Source organism: Nicotiana sylvestris, chromosome 12 (assembly GCF_000393655.2).
Source record: "Nicotiana sylvestris chromosome 12, ASM39365v2, whole genome shotgun sequence".
NCBI classification, from domain to species: Eukaryota; Viridiplantae; Streptophyta; class Magnoliopsida; order Solanales; family Solanaceae; genus Nicotiana; species Nicotiana sylvestris.
The window spans coordinates 156,376,944-156,388,481 of NC_091068.1; positions in this window are offsets into that span (position 1 = coordinate 156,376,944).

Consider the following 11,538-nt stretch of genomic DNA (forward strand, 5'->3'; position numbering starts at 1 on the left):
GCCTTACCCGGCTCGAACCAACCAAATAGAGACCTACACCGCCTCCCATACAAAGCCTCATATGGATCTATTTGAATACTCGACTGGTAGCTGTTGTTATAAGCAAACTCTACAAGTGGTAGAAACTGATCCCATGACCCTCCGAAATCAATGACACAAGCACGCAAAATGTCCTCCAATATCTGAATAGTGCGCTCGGACTGCCCGTCCATCTGAGGGTGAAAAGTTGTGCTCAACTCAACCTGAGTACCCAACTCTCGCTGCACAGACCTCCAAAACTGTGAAGTAAACTGAGTGCCCCTATCTGAAATGATGGAAACTGGGACACCATGCAAATGAACAATCTCCCAGATATAGATCTCTGCCAACCGCTCTGAAGAATAGGTAGTACACACAAGAATGAAGTGCATTGCTCAGCCGATCCAAAATCACCCAAATAGCATAGAACTTCTTCAAAGTCCATGGGAGTCCAACTACAAAGTCCATAGTGATCCGCTCCCACTTCCACTCTGGAATATCCATTCGCTGAAGCAAGCCACCCGGTCTCTGATGCTTATATTTCACCTACTGCCAATTGAGACACCGAGCTACAAATCCCACAATGTCTTTCTTCATTCTTCTCCACCAATAATGCTGCCTCAAATCCTTATACATCTTCGCAGCACCCGGATGAATGGAATACCGCGAGCTATGGGCCACCTCCAGAATCATATCCGGCCCTGCATCCTCAACACCCCATCATCACCAATGGTCACATCTCTGGCATCATCATGCTGAAATATGTCCTGAAGGACAACCAAATGCGGATCATCATACTAGCGCTCTCTGATGCGCTCATACAAGGAAGACCAAGAAACCACACAAGCCAATACCTGACTGGGCTCTGAAATATCTAACCTCACGAACTGATTGGCCAAGGCCTGAACATCAACTGCAAGAGGTATCTCCCCAACTGGAATATATGTGCCAAACTCCCCATACTCACCGCCTTTTGGCTCAAAGCATTGGCCACCGCATTGGCCTTTCCCGGATGGTACAATATAGTGATGTTATAATCCTTAAGCAACTTTAACCACCTCCGCTACCTCAAATTGAGATCCTTCCGTTTGAACAAGTGTTGGAGGTTACGATGATCAGTAAACACCTCACAAGACACATCATACAAGTAATGCCTCCAAATCTTCAACGCGTGAACTATGGCAGCCAACTTTAAATCATGAACGGGGTACTTCTTCTCATGGGACTTCAACTAACGAAAAGCATAAGCCATAACTCTACCCTCCTGCATCAACACACACCCAATACCAACTCTCGAAGCATCACAATACACGGTATATGAACCTGAAGCTGATGGCAAAACTAACACTAGAGCTTTGGTCAAGGCTGTTGAGCTTCTGAAAGCTCTCCTCACACTCCTCCGACCATACAAATGAAGCACCCTTCTGAGTCAACTTGGTCAAGGGCGATGCGATAGATGAGAATCCCTGAACAAACCGGGGATAATAACCCCCCAAACAAGAAAGCTACGAATCTCTGTAGCTGAGGACGGTCTGGGCCAACTCTGAACCGCCTCTATCTTTTTCGGATCAACCTGAATACCCTCGCTGGACACCACCTGCCCCAAGAAAACCACTGAACTAAGCCAAAACTCATATTTGGAGAATTTTGCATAAAGCTTCTCCTCCCTCAATCTCTGCAACACAACTCTCAAATGCTCCGCATGCTCCTCTTGACTACGCGAATACACCAGAATATCATCAATGAAAACTATGACAAACGAGTCGAGATAAGGCCGGAACACGTTGTTCATCAAATTTATGAACGCTGCTGAGGCATTGGTCAGCCCAAAAGATATCACCAAGAACTCATAATGACCATATCGGGTCTTGAAAGCTATCTTAAATATATCCAAGTCCCTGATCTTCAACTGGTGATAACCTGAATGGAGATCAATCTTGGAGAAGACTCTTGCTCCCTAAAGCTGGTCGAATAAATCATCAATGTGAGGCAAAGGATACTTGTTCTTAAATGTTACTTTCTTCAATTGCCTATAATCAATGCACTTCCTCATAGTGCCATCCTTCTTCTTCACAAATAGAACCGGCGCACCCCAAGGCGACACACTAGGCCGAATGAACCCCTTATCAAGGAGATCTTGAAGTTGCTCCTTTAACTCCTTCAACTCCGCTGGTGCCATACGATACAGCGGAATAGAAATGGGCTGAGTGCCCGGCACCAGGTCAATACCAAAGTCAATATCCCTGTCCGGTGGCATGCCCGGGAGGTCTGCAGGAAACACATTGGGAAAATCCCTCACAATTGAAACAGAATTAATACTGGGAGTCTCTGCATCGACATCCCTCACAAAGGCAGCCCTTCCCAACCATACGTTGGGCCTTCAAGAATGAAATTATCCTACTGGGAACATAATCAGCCAAACATCGCCACTCAATATGTGGCACACCCGGTATAGCCAATATGACTGTCTTAGCATGATAGTCCAAAATAGCACGACACGGAGATAGTCAATCCATGCTCAAAATAACATCGAAGTCCACCATACATAATAATAAAAGATCCACTTGGGTCTCCAGACCCCCAATAGTCACCACACACGACCAGTACACACGGTCTACAACAACAGTATCACCCATTGGGGTAGATATATGAACAGGTAAAATAAGAGACTCATGGGGCGTACCCAAATAACGAGCAAAGTATGATGACACATAAGAAAAGGTAGAATCAGGATCAAATAATACAGAAGCATCTCTATGGCAGACTGAAACAATACTTGCAATTAAAGCATCAAAAGCAATAGCATCAGGTCTAGCTGGAAGTGCATAGAAACGAGCCTGACCGCCAACTGATTGACCTCCCCCTCTAGGGCGACCCCTAGCTGACTGACCTCCACCCCTAGCTGGCTGGGCGGGTGGTGATGAAGTAAGTGGCACTAAAGCTGATGACTGACCCCTCTGCTGAGATGGACTCGCAAGACGATGAGGACACTGCCTCCACATATGACCCATCTCTCCACACTCATAGCAACTCTCGGGTGCTGGAGAAGGGGACTGAAGGGAACCACTCACACTGAAGTGACTAGCAGATGCGCCTGGCATAGAAGAGCCCTAAACTGATGGAGCACGGGACGAACTCTGAGCGAGAAGGGCACTAAGTGATGACTAGCCCTAATGGGAACTGTGGGAACCATGACCCGATGACACCCCACGATAACCTAGGCGAGCTGGTTGAGCATGCCTGAATGGACGACCTCTACCGTGCTAAAACTGACCTCTCGAAGGAGTACCACTATAGCTACCTGATCCTCAAGGGATCTTGGCCTCCCTCTCCTCTCACTCCTAGCGACGAACAAACTCAATCTCACGAGCAATGTCCACAACCTCCCCGAAAGTAGCACCAGTCACCCGCTCCCTGGTCATGAGAATACGAAGCTGATAAGTGAGGCCATCAACAAACCTCCTAATCCTCTCTCTATCTATCGAAACCAACCAAATGGCATGACGAGCTAACTCGGAGAACCTCATCCCATACTGCATCACAGTTATCTCTCCCTGACGCAACCACTCAAACTGTCTGCGCAGCTCCTCTCTACGAGACTGCAGCACATACTTCTCCAGAAAGAGAATAGAGAACTGCTGCCTGGTAAGGGTTGCTGCACCAACAGACCTACGCTTCTCAAAAGTCTCCCACCAAGTGAAGGCAGCTCCCAAAAACTGATAAGTAGTGAAAGCGACCCCGCTGGTCTCCAGAATACCTACTGTACGAAGCATCCTCTAACACTTATCCAAGAAACCCTAGGCATCCTCGCCCTCTGCACCACTGAAGGTCGGAGGCTGAAGTCTAACAAACCTCTCCAACCTACGCTGCTCGTCCTCTGGCATGGCAGGAACTACATAGTCCTGAGCAGCTGCAACCGGCTGGGCTGGATGTGCCCCTAGCATCTGAAGTCCCTGCACGACCTGCTCAGGTGTGCGAGCGGTGGGAGTCTGATTGCCTCCCCCAGCCTGAGAAGTAGTTGCGGCTGTAGTGGCTGAGACCGCCTGAGCTAGGCCAGTGCAAACTGATAGAATTTGAGCCAAGGCCTCCTGAAGACCCGGAATCATAATAGGCACAGCTGGTGCCTGAGCTGGTGTTGCTGAGGCGTCCATAACTGGGACTGATCCTGAACTGGGGTGGTTGGTGGATCTACAAGTGCTGCCCTAGCTGCTGTGCGGGCCACACCTCTGCCACTATCGCAACCATAATCGTGTCTTTGGCCTCTAGTGGCCACAACTGGTGGCACTGGTGGTCGTCCATCCTGATCGGTAGCGCGTGTCCTCACCATCTGTGAGAGAATAGAATAGCAGAAGTTTAGTGCTCGAATCAACAAAGTCGCACGACAAGAATTTCAAGAATATGAAGTTTCTCCTAAAGGTTCTGCAGCCTCTCGAGGATAAATATAGACGTCTTTAAACCGATCTGTGAGACTCTATTAAACCTGCTCATGACTATTGAGACCTATATAACCTAGGCTCTAATACCAACTTGTCACGACCCTAAATCTGGACCCAGTCGTGATGGCGCCTCTCATGAAAACAAGGCCAGCCGACACTTTCCCATTTCAGTTTTAAGCAGTTAAACAATACGAATTAAGTCTAGAGCGTAATAAATAATCCAAAAGTAAGCAGTGAACATTACAATTTGCGGAAATAAAACCCAATACAGGCCGATACCGGAGTGTCACTAGTCATGAGCATCTATCGATACACTACAAGTCTGAAATGTCTACCAAGTTATTACAGAATAACTAAGAAAGAGAAAGAAATGAGATAAAAGGGGTGAAGCACAGGACTGCGGACGCCAAGTAGCTACCTCGTGAACTCCAAAATCTACTGGGAGCTCTCAACCCTCGCTAGCAGGATCAGCAACGCCTGAATCTGCACACGGGGTGCATGGAGAAAAGTGAGTACTCCAACTCAGTGAGTAATAATCATAAATAAAGACTGAAAGTAAGAAATCACGCAAGGCACATTATAGGCTATACGGAAGCAGTAAAAGCCAGTAAAAATAGTGAAGCAGTAATAATGTGTAAAGTCATTTTAGTTCAGTTCAAACTTCATGAAATGCCTTTTTAACTATTAAGCAGGTAAGTGACAGAAAAATAAGACAGATAAGCACATAAAGGATTGCCCCTCGGGCTATATCTCACATTATAATGGGTACACATGCTCACTGGGGTCTGCTGACTCCTGGAGGGGCCCGTTTCGGCCCAAGCGCAATATCAAGTCAATCTCGTGGCATCATCACTAGGCCCTCGGCCTCATATCAATAAGCCACATCGTGGCGTACAAATCTTAGGGCCTCGGCCTCATAATCATAATCAGTATTTCCTCACAACATAGGCCATCGGCCTTACTCAGTCAGAATCTCACAAGCCACTCGAACAATAGTAAAACATGATGCTCAGCCTAGAATATTATTTAAAATATCATTTAAGTGTTAAAACAGAGTAAACATGGCTGAGTTATGAAAACAGTAGAATATATCAGGATTGAGTTCAAGTATAAAATCAAACAGTAAGGAAATATCAATAAAAATCCCTTAAGGGTTCAAACAGTTGGCACGAGGCCCAAATATGGCATTCAGCCCAAAACATGATGATAGCAAATAGTTTTCAATCAAATACGCGGTAAAACCATCACTCGGGATGGACTATGTCACAATCCCCAATAGTGCACGACCCCACGCTTGTCATCTAGCATGTGCGTCACCTCAATATAGCACAACGATGTGCAATCCGGGGTTTCATACCCTCAGGACATCATTTACAATCATTACTCACCTCAATCCGGTCAAATCTCTAGCCCGTGATGCCTTTGCCCCTCGAATCGGCCTCCACTCGCGTCGAATCTATCCAAAACAAGAATCACGGCATCAAAATATGCTAAGGGAACGAAGCCCAAGTGAAAATAATCAATTTACAACACAAATTCCGAAATTCCCAAAACCCGACCCCCGAGCCCACCTCTCAGATTCCGGTAAAAATTACATCAATGGATTCCTTATCACTCCCCGTGTTCATTCATACCAAAAGCATCAAAATCCAACCATAAACGACCTCTCAAATTTCAAATTCTAGATCTCCAATTTCAAGCCCTATTTCTTCAATTTTAGGCTTAATTTCCATGATTAATTAGGTAGATTTCACATTAGAATCGAGTTTTAAGTCCATGAATTTTACCTCCAAGTGATTTCCCTTGAATCCCTCTTCAATCCTCTTCAAAAAGCTCCAAAATCGCGGACAAGATGACTATTTAAACATTCTGCCCAGGCCTGAAATCCTTCTTCGCGAACGCGGTCAACGTCTCGCGCTCGCGAAGCACAAACCAACTTTGACCAAAATTTCCTCTTCGCAATCGCGACCTTCCCATCGCGAACGCGATGCTTTCCTCATATATCTCTTCGCGATCGCGTTACCTCTCTCTTGAACGTGATGAATAAAAATACCCTGAAGCTCAGCTGCCCAATTCCTCTACGCGAATGCGGTCCCCTTCATGCGAACGCGTTAACCAATCACCGAGCCCTTCGCGAACGCGGAGCCTTCCTCGCGAACGCAAAGGCCAAAATCTCAGCCTTCACCAGCTAACCCTTCGGGAACGCGAGGGCCTACTCGCGAATGCGAAGGTCATTTCCCTGCAACACTGATCGGTAATTTTTTGCAATTCCAAACAACATGAAATGGTCCGATTGACCATCCGAAACTCACCTGAGGCCTCCGGGACCTCAACCAAATATGTCAACATATCTCATAACCTCATTCAAACTTGTTCCAACCTTCGGAACGCTCAAAACAACATCAAAACACCAAATTCGCATCGGATTCAAGAATAAGAATTTCAAAATTTTCTAAATTATGCCTTTGATTTAAACCCAACCAAACCACGTCCGAATGACCTGAAATTTTGCACACCACATCCCAAATGACACAACGGAACTACTGCAACTCTCAGAATTCCATTCCGACCCCTATATCAAAATCTCACCTATCAACTAGAAATCGCCAAAAATCCAATTTTGCCAATTCAAGCCTAAATCTACTCCGGACCTCCAAAACTCATTCTGATCATGCTCCTAAGTCCCAAATCACCTCCCGAAGCCATTAGAACTCATATTTGAGCCCTCTAACACATAAGTCAACATCTGGTTGACTTTTTCAACTTAAGCTTCCTTAAAAAAGACTAAGTGTCTCAAACCTTACCAATTCCTTTCCAAACCCGAGCCAACCAACCCGATCACATATAAAACCGATAAACAAAGCGATAAGAAGCAGAAATGGGGGAAACAGAGCGGTAACTCATGAGACGACTGGCCGGGTTATCACACAAGGACTTCCTCGCTCGATTTAATGGGGTGAGAATGAGCTTACCAAACGTATCGGAAGGGATGGTGGTAGCAGCCTTCCAAAATGGGTTGAACAAGAATGGGTCTAGGGAGACCAAGAAGTTGTTAAGCAGGCTCATAAAATACCCTCCCACCAATTGGGAAGAAATTCACAACACATACTGTGCCGAGGTGAGAGCAGACGATGACGACCTTAACGATCCGACCCAACGTTTAACGTCGATCCAAACAGAGCCGAGGAAAGACCGTCGTAATGACAGTCGAAGAGATCATTCAGGCCCACCCCTCATCGAGACAGGCATCAACCCTATGTCAGAGCAACCATTCCACCATCTCCCCGACATACGGAAGGGCCATCTAGGCCGCACATAGGTATTCAGCGAAACGAAAGAGGTATGCCTCCACTCTTATCTGCTCACAATTTTTGTGTTTCTCCTTCAGAAATAGAGTACTCGCTAGAGAAGCTTGGCACAAAAGTGAAGTGGCCGGAAAAAATGAAGTCCGACCCAAGTACCCGAAAGTCGAACGTCCTTTGTGAATTTCACCAGGATCGAGGTCACAAAACCGAGGACTGCATAGCCCTACGGCAAGAAGTAGTGAACATGCTAAACCAAGGGCACCTGAAGGAGCTAATGAGTGATCGAGGACGAGCCAACTTCGACCGAAGACGAGAAAAACACCAAGGCCCTCCGAAGCCACCCTCTCCTGCCCGCACCATTCAAATGATCATCGGCAGAGGCGACGAAGCAGCAATAAACCACATAAATTTTACCACCACACACAAGCTAAAGCGGTCAATCACCTACGATCGGTATGATGACCTCGAAAAAAGTATCATCTTCAATAAGTCAGATACTAATGGTTTGATTTTTCCTCACTCCGATGCTCTTGTCATTACTTTACGTATTTCAGATACTAATGTTAAAAGAATAATGGTAGACGACGGAAGCAGCGCGTGTATTATTCACCCTCGAGTGCTTGCACAAATGGACTCGAGGACAATATAGTAAACACATTGCATAACACTAACAGATTTTAACAATGCAGTCGAACGAACCTCAAGAGAAATAACGTTGCCCGTTCTGGTCAGGGGTGTCATCCTAGAGACAATGTTCTATGTCATGAACTAGGACACAACTTACAACGCAATCATAGGACGACCATAGATACACGCCGTAAGGCTATCCCGTCCAGTTTGTATCAAGTAATCAAATTCCCTACCCCGTGGGGGATATTCAACATCCGAGGCGAATAGCGCACAGCCCAAGAATGCTACCGCATCGCCCAAGATTGCATATTTACTCAACAGCTGAAAGGGACAAACTCAGAAGCATAGCAATTATCAAAGTCGGGGTCCGAGCTCAACAATCAGAAAGATGTTATCAAGGACCCTGACGTCGTGGAAGCCACGGGATCAACAATAGAAGATCTCGATCTCGTCCAACTAGATAGCAACATTAGCAACAAAAAGGCTTATATAGTCCATAAGCTCTCCGAGCTAGGTAAACTTTATGAGTTTTTAATCAATAATGCCGATCTGTTTGCTTTTTCCCACGCAGATATGCCAAGTATTCTAAAAGACGTTGCCACACATAAGTTGAACATCGATCCCTTATACCCCCAGTACGACAAGGAAGAAGAAAATTCAATGTCGTAATCAACGAGGCTATCAGTGAGGAAGTGGATAAGCTACTCACTAACGGCTCCATCCTAGAATCAAAATATCCTCAATGGGCCGCCAATGTAGTCATGGTAAAAAAAGAAACAAGGGAAATGGCGAATGTGCATGGATTTCACCCACCTAAACAAGGCTTTCCCAAAAGACTCATTACCCCTGCGTCATATCGATCAGCTCATTGACGCAACGGCAGGACACGAGTTGTTGAGTTTCTTGGATGCCTACTCAGGTCACAACCAAATCCTCATGGAGGAAGAGGACCAGGAGAAGACTACTTTCATCACCCATCAAGGAACGTACTGTTATCGAGTCATGCCATTCGGCTTAAAGAAGGTGGGGGCGACTTATCAAAGATTGGTGACCAAACTGTTCAAGTACTAGCTCGGCAAAACTATGGAAGTTTACATAGACGACATGTTGATCAAATCGAAAAGGAAGGAAGATCACATCGACCACGTGAAAGAAGACTTTGAAATACCTAGGCAATACGGTATGAAGTTGAACCCTGAAAAATATGCCTTAGGCGTAACTTCAGGCAAGTTCCTCGATTTCTTGGTGTCACGAAGAGGCATCGAGGTCAATCCCGACCAAATCAAGGCCATTGAGAGAACATCCAAAATGTTAACCAGCAAGAAACATGTGCAAAAATTAACGGGTCGCATAGCTACCCTGTCAAGGTTCATCTCGCGATCTTCTGACATATGCCACAAATTCTTTAACGTGCTCGAAAAGGACAACGGGCTCCAATGGAATGCATAATGCATTGAGGCCTTAAGAGAACTAAAGGCGTACTTATCATCTCCCCCGCTACTCGCCAAAGCAGAACTCGATGAGCGTCTCCTTATATACTTGGCCGTATCAAAGGTCGCGGTAAGCGCAATATTGGTCTGTTAAGATAAAGGTACGCAGTCTCCGATCTACTATATTAGCAAAACTCTCGTCAACGCCGAAACGAGATACCCTCACCTCGAGAAATTGGCCTTGGCATTGGTCATAGCTTCATGAAAGCTTAGACCCTATTTTCAATGCCACCCCATATCGGTGGTAACGACCTTTCCCTTGCGAGGTATCCTGCATAAACCCGAGCTGTCGGGGAGATTGGCCAAATGGGCCATAGAATTGAGCGAGCATGATATAACGTATCAGCCGCGAACAGCGATAAAATCGCAGGTACTCGCTGACTTAGTCACCGATTTCAGCGCCAAAATTATAACCGAGGCCGAAAAGGAAATTTCTAGTACCTCGTCTGGTCTACCCGATCTACGGGTCCTATACACCGATGGCACATCCAACGCGTCAGAATCTGGATTGGGACTCGTACTCGAAGTCCCAACAGGCGAAGTCATTCGCCAATCCATACGGTGCCCTGATATGACTAACAATAAAGCCGAGTATGAGGTCGTAATTGCAGGATTGAAGCTAGCTCTCAAATATGGAGCACGACGAGTCGCCCTTAGATGTGACTCACAACTCATTGTCAACCAAGTCACAGGGACTTTCCAAATCAAAGAGTAGAGGCTACAAAAATACCAGGCAAAAATTCATAAACTGCTACCGGAGTTCGACGAATGTCGACTCGATCAGATACCTCGAGCACAAAACATCAGGGCAGACAGTCTCGCCAAGTTAGCAGCGGCCACCAAAAACATCACGAAGGAAAACGTGGTCACCCTCCTACACTCATCAATAGACCAGCTCGAGATACACTTTGTAAATTTGACTTAGGACTGGCACAGCCGTATTATAACATATTTGTAGGAAGGAGTACTCCCAGTAGACAAAAAAAAAAGCCAAAAGGCTTCGAATGTAGGCGGCCGGGTACAACATCATATATCATGACATATACAAAAGAACGTTTGAAGGCCCTTTGGCGAAGTTCCTAAGGACGAATCAAACAAGACGCGTGCTCAAGAAAGTATACGAAGGCCATTGCGGTGCCCATACCGGCAACAGGCCCTCGTCAGATGCCTCACCCGAGCAGGTTATTATTGGCCCACAATGAAGAAGGAAGCCGCCAATTACGTCAAAAAGTGTGAACAGTGCCAAAAATATGCTCCCATGATACGTCAAGCGGGCGAACACCTCCACTCTGTTACATCGCCATGACCGTTCATCAAATGTGGAATGGACATCGTTAGACCCCTCCCAGCAGGGCGAGGTAATGTACGTTTTCTTTATGTTTTAACTAACTATTTCTCCAAATGGGTAGAAGCAGGTGCGTTCACCCAAATACGCGAACAAGAAGTTATCACATTCATATAGAGAAACATCATATGTCGCTTCGGCATCCCTAAAGAAATCAGCTGTGACAACGGACCCCAATTCATCGGAAAGAAGACCGCCGAGTTCTTCGAAAAATGGCATATTAAGCGAATACTCTCCACGCCATATCACTCTGCCGGCAACGGTCAGGCTGAATCCTCCAACAAAACAATACTGATTATCTTGAAGAAAAAGCT